Source organism: Mus musculus, chromosome 3 (assembly GCF_000001635.26).
Source record: "Mus musculus strain C57BL/6J chromosome 3, GRCm38.p6 C57BL/6J".
NCBI lineage: Eukaryota > Metazoa > Chordata > Mammalia > Rodentia > Muridae > Mus > Mus musculus.
In genome coordinates this window covers 109,136,714-109,149,124 of record NC_000069.6, presented here as the reverse complement: position 1 = coordinate 109,149,124, position 12,411 = coordinate 109,136,714, and the positions used below count along the sequence as shown (strand labels likewise).

The 12,411-nt window shown below is 40.0% G+C and overlaps 1 protein-coding gene across 1 annotated transcript in view; it reads right to left on the bottom strand.

The window, feature by feature from the left end:
* Slc25a24 (solute carrier family 25 (mitochondrial carrier, phosphate carrier), member 24) overlaps window positions 1–12,411 on the bottom strand; it is a 45,261-nt gene that overhangs the window by 19,285 nt on the left and 13,565 nt on the right. The gene's annotated exons all lie outside the window — the stretch shown is intronic.

The window sequence follows — 12,411 nt, the reverse complement described above, 5'->3', positions numbered from 1 at the left end:
GAAAATATGATGACATTGGCTCCAACCTGGATGGCTGACCTGGAGTTCTTCTGTCTCATAGATTCCTCTTATTAGTGAACTAAATGTGGATTAATATTAAAACAAAGCAAAAAATACATTCCTATGTAATGAAATAAATAAATAAAAATACTTATATCCACATCTTCCTAAGTAAAGGGCCATTTACTAGGTATAGAGTCGTGTGACCAGGTGAAAGGGAGCAAGAAATGAAAAAATTGAGCCAAAGAGAACAGGATTCTCTAAGAAATCTGGCAGTAAAAATATACAGTGACAGCAGAAAAACATAATACAAGAAAAATCTGAACACACAGCAGAGGGGGCAAATCAGGAGAAAAGGAGAGAGGGAAAACAGAAAGCACACCATAAATGCAAGCACCCCTGCTCTTCCCTCAAGTGGCTAACATCCTGGAGAAGGAGGACATGGATCAGGAGCAGGGAAAGCTGGAGGAGGGGAAGAGGATGAGGGAGGCACAGGAGGGGTGGGGAACTGAGGGCGGGAGGACAGGTTGGGGGTGAAACCTTACTCAGTGTAAGAGGCTCTGCTCAGAGCAGTGTGGACAGCAAGCTTTGTGTGTGTGTGTGTGTGTGTGTGTGTGTGTGTGTGTGTGTAAGTGGGGAGGGGAACACTATACAAAGGACAAGAGAAATCAAAGATGTCCTTTGAGAGAGGAACCTAAAAAAAAGATGGTGTGGGGAGATAGGAAAATAGCAGGGATTCTGGAGAACAGGTTGGGCAGAGGTGTTGTCCTCAGTAGTGAAGAGCTTTGGATTCCTCCCAGCATTCTCCTGGGCCACACTCAAAGACTTAGTCCTGTATGGGGAACATCTTCTAAGGAAAAAATTTCCACCAAAGATGTACAAAAATGCAAAATGCATGAAACAAAATGGATCTTGAAAGAGAACATTGTTTACAGTCTGGGGGCTAAAACAAAGCAGAATGTCACCTTATGTTTTAAGAATAAAGAATGTTGAGGAGTTCTGACACAACCAGGATCACAGGAAGGATATAGCGAGGGCAGGTAGCACTAGAGATAACCAGATGGTGGGAGGCAAGCATAAGAACATATGCAACAGATACAAAAATTACTTGGCATCATTAGAACCCAGTTCTCTCACCATAGCAAGTCTTGGGTACACCATCACACCAGAAAAGCAAGATTTGAATCTAAAATCTTCTCATTATGATGATAGAGGACTTTAAGAAGGACATAAATAATTTCCTTAAAGAAATACAGGAGAACACAGGTAAACAACTAGAAACCTTTAAGAGGAAATACAAAAATCATTTAAAGAATTACAGGATAAGACGATCAAACAGGCAAAAGAAATGAACAAAACCATCCAAGATCTAAAAATGGAAGTAGAAACAATAAAGAAATCACAAAGGGAGACAACTCTGGAGATATAAACCCTAGGAAAGAGATCAGGAGTCACAGATGCAAGCATCACCAACAGAATACAAGAGATAGAAGAGAGGATCTCTGGTGCAGAAGATTCCATAGAAAATATGGACACAACAATAAAAGAAAATGCAAAATTCAAAATGATCCTAACTCAAAACATCCAGGAAATCCAGGACATAATGAGAAGACCAAACCTAAGGATAATAGATGTAGATGAGAATGAAGATTTTCAACTTAAAGGGCCAGTAAATATCTTCAACAAAATTATAGAAGAAAACTTCCCTAACCTAAAGAAAGAGATGCCCATGAACATACAAGAAGCCTACAGAATTCCAAATAGACTGAACCAGAAAAGAAACTCCTCCCATCACATAATAATCAAAACACCAAGTGCACTAAACAAAGAAAGAATATTAAAAGCAGTAAAGGAAAAAGGTCAAGTAACATATAAAGGCAGATCTACCAGAATTTTACCAGACTTCTCACCAGAGACTATGAAAGCCAGAAAATACTGGGCAGATGTCATACAGACGTTAAGAGAACACAAATGTCAGCCCAGGCTATTATACCCAGCAAAACTCTCAATTACCATAGATGGAGAAACCAAGTTATTTCATGACAAAACTAAATTTACACAATATCTTTCCATAAACCCAGCCCTACAAAGGACAATACACCAACTTAAGAAGGGAAATTACACCCTAGAAAAACACAAGAAATCTTTCAACAAACCCAAAAGAAGATAGCCACATAAACGTAATTCCACCTCTAACAACAAAAATAACAGGAAGTAACAATCACTTTTCCTTAATATCTCTTAACATCAATGGACTCAATTCCCCAATAAAAAGACATAGACTAACAGACTGGATAAACAGGACCCAACATTTTGCTGCATACAGGAAATGCACCTCAGTATCAAAGACAAACACCACCTCAGAGTAAAAGGATGAAAAACAATTTTCCAAGAAAATAGTCTCAAGAAACAAGCTGGAGTAGCCATCCATTTATTTATTTATATATTTATTTATTTATTTAAATTAGGTATTTTCTTCATTTACATTTCAAATGCTATTCCAAAAGTCCCCCAGACCCTCCCCACAACACTCCCCTACCCACCCACTCCCACTTCTTGGCCCTGGCATTCCCCCGTTCTGAGGCATATAAAGTTTGCAAGATCAAGGGGCCTCTCTTCCCAATGATGGCCGACTAGGCCATCTTCTGATACATATGCAACTAGAGACACAAGCTCCAGGGGTACTGGTTAGTTCATATTGTTGTTCCACCTTTAGCTCATTGGGTACTTTCTCTAGCTTCTCCATTGGGGGCCCTGTGTTCCATCCAATAGCTGACTGTGAGCATCCACTTCTGATACAACTTGCAAAACACATGAAACTCAAGAAGAATGAAGACCAAAGTGTGGACACTTTGCCCCTTCTTAGAATTGGGAACAAAACACCCATGAAAGGAGTTATAGATACAAAGTTTAGAGCTGAGACGAAAGGATGGACCATCTAGACACTGCCATACCCGGGGATCCATCCCATAATCAGCCTCCAAACGCTGACACCTATGCATACACCAGCAAGATTTTGCTGAATGGACCCTGATATAGCTGTCTCTTGTGAGGCTATGCTGGGGCCTGGCAAACATAGAAGTGGATGGAGTAGCCATTCTAATATCAAATAAAATCAACTTTCAACCAAAAGTTATCAAAAAAAGATAAGGAAGGACACTTCATATACTGGTCAAAAGAAAAATCTACCAAGATGAACTTTCAATTCTGGACATCTATGCTCCAAATGCAAAGGCACCCACAGTCATCAAAGAAACTTTACTAAAGCTCAAAGCACACATCACACCCTTTACAATAATAGTGGGAGACTTCAACACCCCTCTCTCATCAATGGACTGATCATGGAAACAGAAACTAAACAGAGACACAGTGAAACTAACAGAAGTTATGAACCAAATGGATTTAACAGCTTTTTCTAGAACATTTCATCCTAAAGCAAAAGAATATACCTTCTTCTCAGCACCTCATGATACCTTCTCCAAAACTGACTATATAATTGGTCACCAAGGAGGTTTGTGGCACAGGCGCCGGCGGGAGCCTTCTTGGCTCCGGGACTCCACGGAGGGCAGGCTGCACGGGTGACCGTGTGGAATACAGAGTGCCAGCCGTTTCTAGGACGGGCGAGAGTCGCAGAGCTTCTGGGCGGCGCCATCTTCAGCTCCAGACAGCCGGCCACCTTCCTGGTGAGAGCACGGGGGTCTGCCTGGCCTGAGAGGTTTGTGGCACAGGCGCCGGCGGGAGCCTTCTTGGCTCCGGGACTCCGCGGAGGGCAGGCTGCACGGGTGACCGTGTGGAATACAGAGTGCCAGCCGTTTCTGGGACGGGCGAGAGTCGCAGAGCTTCTGGGCGGCGCCATCTTCAGCTCCAGACAACCAGCCACCTTCCCGGCAAGAGCCACAGAGCTTCTCAGGTGGCAACATCTGCGACTCCAGACAACTGGCCACCTTCCTGGCCAAAGCAACACAGCTTCTGGGAAAGATCCTGTTTTGGGCCTTCACCTTCAGCCAGGAGGAGGTCCAAACACCAGATAACTGTACACCTTCCCTGAAAGAGGAGAGCTTGCCTACAGAGACTGCTCTGACCACTGAAACTCAGAGAAGAGAGCTTGTCTCCCACGCCTGCTGAGAGAGGGTAACAAAATCAACAGAGGAACAATCTCTTAACAAAGACAACTATAACAACTAACTCCAGAGATTGCCAGATGGTGAAAGGTAAACGTAAGAATCCTACTAACAGAAGCCAGGACCACTCACCATCATCAGAACCCAGAAGGCCCACTTCGCCCAATCCAGGACACCCTAACACACCTGAAAAGGTAGACCTGGATTTAAAAGCATATCTCATGATGATGGTAGAGGACATAAAGAAGGAATTCAATAACTCACTTAAAGAAATACAGGAGAACACTGCTAAAGAGTTACAAGTCCTTAAAGAAAAACAGGAAAACACTGCTAAAGAGTTACAAGTCCTTAAAGAAAAACAGGAAAACACAACCAAACAGGTAGAAGTCCTTATAGAAAAACAGGAAAACACATCCAAACAGGTGATGGAAATGAACAAAACCATACTAGACCTAAAAAGGGAAGTAGACACAATAAAGAAAACCCAAAGTGAGGCGACGCTGGAGATAGAAACCCTAGGAAAGAAATCTGGAACCATAGATGCCAGCATCAGCAACAGAATACAAGAGATGGAAGAGAGAATCTCAGGTGCAGAAGACTCCATAGAGAACATCGGCACAACAATCAAAGAAAATGGAAAATGCAAAAAGATCCTAACTCAAAACATCCAGGAAATCCAGGACACAATGAGAAGACCAAACCTACGGATAATAGGAGTGGATGAGAATGAAGATTTTCAACTCAAAGGACCAGCAAACATCTTCAACAAAATTATTGAAGAAAACTTCCCAAATCTAAAGAAAGAGATGCCCATGAACATACAAGAAGCCTACAGAACTCCAAATAGACTGGACCAGAAAAGAAATTCCTCCCGACACATAATAATCAGAACACCAAATGCACTAAATAAAGATAGAATACTAAAAGCAGTAAGGGAAAAAGGTCAAGTAACATATAAAGGCAAGCCTATCAGAATTACACCAGATTTTTCACCAGAGACTATGAAAGCCAGAAGAGCCTGGACAGATGTTATACAGACACTAAGAGAACACAAATGCCAGCCCAGGCTACTATACCCAGCCAAACTCTCAATTACCATAGATGGAGAAACCAAAGTATTCCACGACAAAACTAAATTCACCCATTATCTCTCCACGAATCCAGCCCTTCAAAGGATAATAACAGAAAAAAACCAATACAAGGACAGGAACCACGCCCTAGAAAAAACAAGAAGATAATCCCTCAACAAACCTAAAAGAAGACAGCCACAAGAACAGAATGCCAACTTTAACAACAAAAATAACAGGAAGCAACAATTACCTTTCCTTAATATCTCTTAATATCAATGGACTCAATTCCCCAATAAAAAGACATAGACTAACAGACTGGCTACACAAACAGGACCCAACATTCTGCTGCTTACAGGAAACCCATCTCAGGGAAAAAGACAGACACTACCTCAGAGTGAAAGGCTGGAAAACAATTTTCCAAGCAAATGGTCTGAAGAAACAGGCTGGAGTAGCCATTCTAATATCGGATAAAATCGACTTCCAACCCAAAGTTATCAAAAAAGACAAGGAGGGACACTTCATACTCATCAAAGGTAAAATCCTCCAAGAGGAACTCTCAATTCTGAATATCTACGCTCCAAATGCAAGGGCAGCCACATTCATTAAAGACACTTTAATAAAGCTCAAAGCACACATTGCACCTCACACAATAATAGTGGGAGACCTCAACACACCACTTTCATCAATGGACAGATCGTGGAAACAGAAACTAAACAGGGACACAGTGAAACTAACAGAAGTTATGAAACAAATGGACCTGACAGATATCTACAGAATATTTAATCCTAAAACAAAAGGATATACCTTCTTCTCAGCACCTCACGGAACCTTCTCCAAAATTGACCATATAATTGGTCACAAAATAGGCCTCAACAGATACAAAAATATTGAAATTGTCCCATGTATCCTATCAGACCACCATGGCCTAAGACTGATCTTCAATAACAACATTAAGAATGGAAAGCCAACATTCACGTGGAAACTGAACAACACTCTTCTCAATGATACCTTGGTCAAGGAAGGAATAAAGAAAGAAATTAAAGACTTTTTAGAGTTTAATGAAAATGAAGCCACAACGTACCCAAACCTTTGGGACACAATGAAAGCATTTCTAAGAGGGAAACTCATAGCTCTGAGTACCTCCAAGAAGAAACGGGAGAGAGCACATACTAGCAGCTTGACAACACATCTAAAAGCTCTAGAAAAAAAGGAAGCAAATTCACCCAAGAGGAGTAGACGGCAGGAAATAATCAAACTCAGGGGTGAAATTAACCAAGTGGAAACAAGAAGAACTATTCAAAGAATTAACCAAACGAGGAGTTGGTTCTTTGAGAAAATCAACAAGATAGATAAGCCCTTAGCTAGACTCACTAGAGGGCAAAGGGACAAAATCCTAATCAACAAAATCAGAAATGAAAAGGGAGACATAACAACAGATCCTGAAGAAATCCAAAACACCATCAGATCCTTCTACAAAAGCTTATACTCAACAAAACTGGAAAACCTGGACGAAATGGACAAATTTCTGGACAGATACCAGGTACCAAAGTTGAATCAGGATCAAGTTGACCTTCTAAACAGTCCCATATCCCCTAAAGAAATAGAAGCAGTTATTAATAGTCTCCCAGCCAAAAAAAGCCCAGGACCAGATGGGTTTAGTGCAGAGTTCTATCAGACCTTCAAAGAAGATCTAATTCCAGTTCTGCACAAACTATTTCACAAGATAGAAGTAGAAGGTACTCTACCCAACTCATTTTATGAAGCCACTATTACTCTGATACCTAAACCACAGAAAGATCCAACAAAGATAGAGAACTTCAGACCAATTTCTCTTATGAATATCGATGCAAAAATCCTTAATAAAATTCTCGCTAACCGAATCCAAGAACACATTAAAGAAATCATCCATCCTGACCAAGTAGGTTTTATTCCAGGGATGCAGGGATGGTTTAATATACGAAAATCCATCAATGTAATCCATTATATAAACAAACTCAAAGACAAAAACCACATGATCATCTCGTTAGATGCAGAAAAAGCATTTGACAAGATCCAACACCCATTCATGATAAAAGTTTTGGAAAGATCAGGAATTCAAGGCCCATACCTAAACATAATAAAAGCAATCTACAGCAAACCAGTAGTCAACATCAAAGTAAATGGAGAGAAGCTGGAAGCAATCCCACTAAAATCAGGGACTAGACAAGGTTGCCCACTTTCTCCCTACCTTTTCAACATAGTACTTGAAGTATTAGCCAGAGCAATTCGACAACAAAAGGAGATCAAGGGGATACAAATTGGAAAAGAGGAAGTCAAAATATCACTTTTTGCAGATGATATGATAGTATATATAAGTGACCCTAAAAATTCCACCAGAGAACTCCTAAACCTGATAAACAGCTTTGGTGAAGTAGCTGGATATAAAATTAACTCAAACAAGTCAATGGCCTTTCTCTACACAAAGAATAAACAGGCTGAGAAAGAAATTAGAGAAACAACACCCTTCTCAATAGTCACAAATAATATAAAATATCTTGGCGTGACTCTAACTAAGGAAGTGAAAGATCTGTATGATAAAAACTTCAAGTCTCTGAAGAAAGAAATTAAAGAAGATCTCAGAAGATGGAAAGATCTCCCATGCTCATGGATTGGCAGGATCAACATTGTAAAAATGGCAATCTTGCCAAAAGCAATCTACAGATTCAATGCAATCCCCATCAAAATTCCAACTCAATTCTTCAACGAATTAGAAGGAGCAATTTGCAAATTCATCTGGAATAACAAAAAACCTAGGATAGCAAAAACTCTTCTCAAGGATAAAAGAACCTCTGGTGGAATCACCATGCCTGACCTAAAGCTTTACTACAGGGCAATTGTGATAAAAACTGCATGGTACTGGTATAGAGACAGACAAGTAGACCAATGGAATAGAATTGAAGACCCAGAAATGAACCCACACACCTATGGTCACTTGATCTTCGACAAGGGAGCTAAAACCATCCAGTGGAAGAAAGACAGCATTTTCAACAATTGGTGCTGGCACAACTGGTTGTTATCATGTAGAAGAATGCGAATCGATCCATACTTATCTCCTTGTACTAAGGTCAAATCTAAGTGGATCAAGGAACTTCACATAAAACCAGAGACACTGAAACTTATAGAGGAGAAAGTGGGGAAAAGCCTTGAAGATATGGGTACAGGGGAAAAATTCCTGAACAGAACAGCAATGGCTTGCTCTGTAAGATCGAGAATTGACAAATGGGACCTAATGAAACTCCAAAGTTTCTGCAAGGCAAAAGACACCGTCAATAAGACAAAAAGACCACCAACAGATTGGGAAAGGATCTTTACCTATCCTAAATCAGATAGGGGACTAATATCCAACATATATAAAGAACTCAAGAAGGTGGACTTCAGAAAATCAAATAACCCCATTAAAAAATGGGGCTCAGAACTGAACAAAGAATTCTCACCTGAGGAATACCGAATGGCAGAGAAGCACCTGAAAAAATGCTCAACATCCTTAATCATCAGGGAAATGCAAATCAAAACAACCCTGAGATTCCACCTCACACCAGTCAGAATGGCTAAGATCAAAAATTCAGGTGACAGCAGATGCTGGCGTGGATGTGGAGAAAGAGGAACACTCCTCCATTGTTGGTGGGATTGCAGGCTTGTACAACCACTATGGAAATCAGTCTGGCGGTTCCTCAGAAAACTGGATATAGTACTACTGGAGGATCCAGCAATACCTCTCCTGGGCATATATCCAGAAGATGCCCCAACTGGTAAGAAGGACACATGCTCCACTATGTTCATAGCAGCCTTATTTATAATAGCCAGAAGCTGGAAGGAACCCAGATGCCCCTCAACAGAGGAATGGATACAGAAAATGTGGTACATCTACACAATGGAGTACTACTCAGCTATTAAAAAGAATGAATTTATGAAATTCCTAGCCAAATGGATGGACCTGGAGGGCATCATCCTGAGTGAGGTAACACATTCACAAAGGAACTCACACAATATGTACTCACTGATAAGTGGATATTAGCCCAAAACCTAAGATACCCAAGATATAAGATACAATTTCCTAAACACATGAAACTCAAGAAAAATGAAGACTGAAGTGTGAACACTATGCCCCTCCTTAGAAGTGGGAACAAAACACCCTTGGAAGGAGTTACAGAGACAAAGTTTGGAGCTGAGATAAAAGGATGGACCATGTAGACACTAGCATATCCGGGGATCCATCCCATAATCAGCTTCCAAATGCTGACACCATTGCATACACTAGCAAGATTATGCAGAAAGGACCCTGATATAGCTGTCTCTTGTCAGAGTATGCCTGGGCCTAGCAAACATAGAAGTGGATGCTCACAGTCGGCTATTGGATGGATCACATGGCCCCCAATGAAGGAGCTAGAGAAAGTACCAAAGAAGCTAAAGGGATCTGCAACCCTATAGGTGGAACAACATTATGAACTAACCAGTACCCCGGAGCTCTTGACTCTAGCTGCATATGCATCAAAAGATGGCCTAGTCGGCCATCACTGGAAAGAGAGGCCCATTGGACACGCAAACTTTATATGCCCCAGTACAGGGGAACGCCAGGGCCATAAAAGGGGAGTGGGTGGGTAGGGGAGAGGCGGTGGGTGGCTATGGGGGACTTTTGGTATAGCATTGCAAATGTAAATGAGCGAAATACCTAATAAAAAATGGAAAAAAAATGTGAAAAAAAAAAAAATAATTGGTCACCAAACAGGCCTCAACAGATACAAGAAGAACGAAATAATCCCATATATCCTATCAGATCACCACAGACTAAGGCTGGTCTTAAATACCAACAAAAACAACAGAAAGCACATATACACATAGAAGTTGAACAATGCTCTACTCATTGATAACTTGGTCAAGGAAGAAATAAAGAAAAAATTAAAGGCTTTTTAGAATTTAATGAAAATGAAGACACATCATACCAAAACTTATGGAACAGAATGAAAACAGTGATAAGAGGAAAACTCACAGTTCTAAGTGCCTCCAAAAAGAAACTTGCACTAGCAGCTTGACAGTACACCTGAAAGCTCTAGAACAAAAAGAAGCAAATACACCCAAGAGGAGTAGATGACAGGAAATAATCAAACTCAGGGCTGAAATAAACTAAATAGAAACAAAAAGAACTATACAAATAATCAACAAAACCAAGAGCTGGTTCTCTGAGAAAATCAACAAGATAGATAAACCCTTAGCCAGACTAACCAGAGGGCACAGAGGCAGTATACAAATAAATAAAATCAGAAATGAAAAGGGAGACATAACGAACTATATCTTAAAATAATTATTCTGTTTGTTGAATATTAACAGTTGAAAATGTTGAAATCATTTTCTACAAACATCATGGAAATATTATTGATATTTTCTCATTGTGCTTGAAATTAGCATTTTCTTAATGTTTAACTTCAAAGAGTTTTTGCTATTTTGAAATTTTTAAAATATACTTAGTGATGAAATAAAAAAGAAAGAAAGAGAGAGAGAGAGAGAGAGAGAGAGAGAGAGAGAGAGAGAGAGAGAGAAACCAAGAAACCAAGAAACAAAGAAAGATAGGATCTTATACTTACTAATGAAATAAAAAAGAAAGAAAGAAAGAAAGAAAGAGAGAGAGAGGGAGGGAGGGAGGGAGGGAGGGAGGGAGGGAGGGAGGGAGGGAGGGAGGAAGGAAGGAAGGAAGGAAGGAAGGAAGGAAGGAAGGAAGGAAGGAAGGAAGGAAGGAACCAAGATAGGATCTTATCCTCATTGTGCCTCAACCAGATACCCCTATGTTCAGTGATTAAAAGTTTTACTCTTGTAAATGGCCATGAATAACTGAAACACACATTTTGGGATTATTTCTGATTCTAATTTTTAGCAAGCAGCAGTATTCACTAGTACAAGGCCCACAAATGATGAGAAAATAAACTATAAATGCTTAAGTTAAGGAATTCTAATGAAAACATGAACCTATAACGATACATTGTTTCAAATACATATAAAGTAGTAAGTGAAGGGGGAATGGTCTACATTTACTAACAATGTATTGTTACCTTTGTCTGTATTTCCTGCAATTTGTTTCCTGGAGTGGACAATGATGTGGGCACCACTTATGTGGTGGATGGCTGAGCACTTGATCATAGCAGTTGATCCTGAGATTAACCCAGCTCCCAGCTATTAACAGGACACAGATAACATTGTCTCTACAACTAAATTGTAGAGGGTCCAGATTGGGGTCAAAGTTTGTGTGGGGAAAGGAAAGTTAACTTTAAAAACTGAATTTTGCCTGTGGATTGGACTCAGGCTAGACTTGAGGACACATCACTCGAAGCTAGTTGACGTTCACAACTCTGCCTCCACCACGCACTCAGCTCTGCCTCCACCACACACTCAGCTCTTGGCTCTTGTGAACCATCAATGAAACCATCCGAAAAGCTTGGTTATATGAAGGAGTTTGATTTTAAGTTAGGGTTCAGTCTAAATCAGTAGCTGATACATTATAGCTGTCTCTCCAAATAAGACATGTTGACTTTATCTGAATACAACCATACAATTTGTCTATATACACTCTTTGGTTGAGAAACAGTCACAACTCAGACTACATGGTCTGTGTGTTAAAAATATTTACTATCTAGATTTTTATTAAAAATTTCCAAACCAACCCTTGAGAAGATAAATATTTTTTTCAATCTATTGTTCAACTTCTTTCTTGCAAAGGAACTCTGTGAGTGGGTGACCCTGCCCACACATTGAGTCGGGAAAGGTTTAGAGCTTTGTCATAATCTTTATCAATTCGTTCTCTCTGCCAGGGTTGCCGCTGGGCATGGGGTCTGGTGCTTTTCCTACCATGGCCATTGCTGATTTTCTTCCTATTTAACTGGGACTCCATTGCCAAGTTACTACTTTAAACAGAGAAGATGCCACCCCAGCCAGAAGGTACAGATTCATACAGTGCTGTTATCTTTTCAAGGATCAGAGACTATCTTTTCTAAATTAATCCTTCAAAAAGATTGCCAAGTGTAAGATATGAAGTTTTTGAATTTTACAATATTCAATAGTCACACCCACATATGAAAAAATTAATACCTCCTATTGTAATTATTTTTTAAGCCACGACTGTAAATGGGATCAGCATAACCTCAATAGTTAATATTTTGTGGCAATTTTAAATTCAGTAGTCAACGCTACCTATA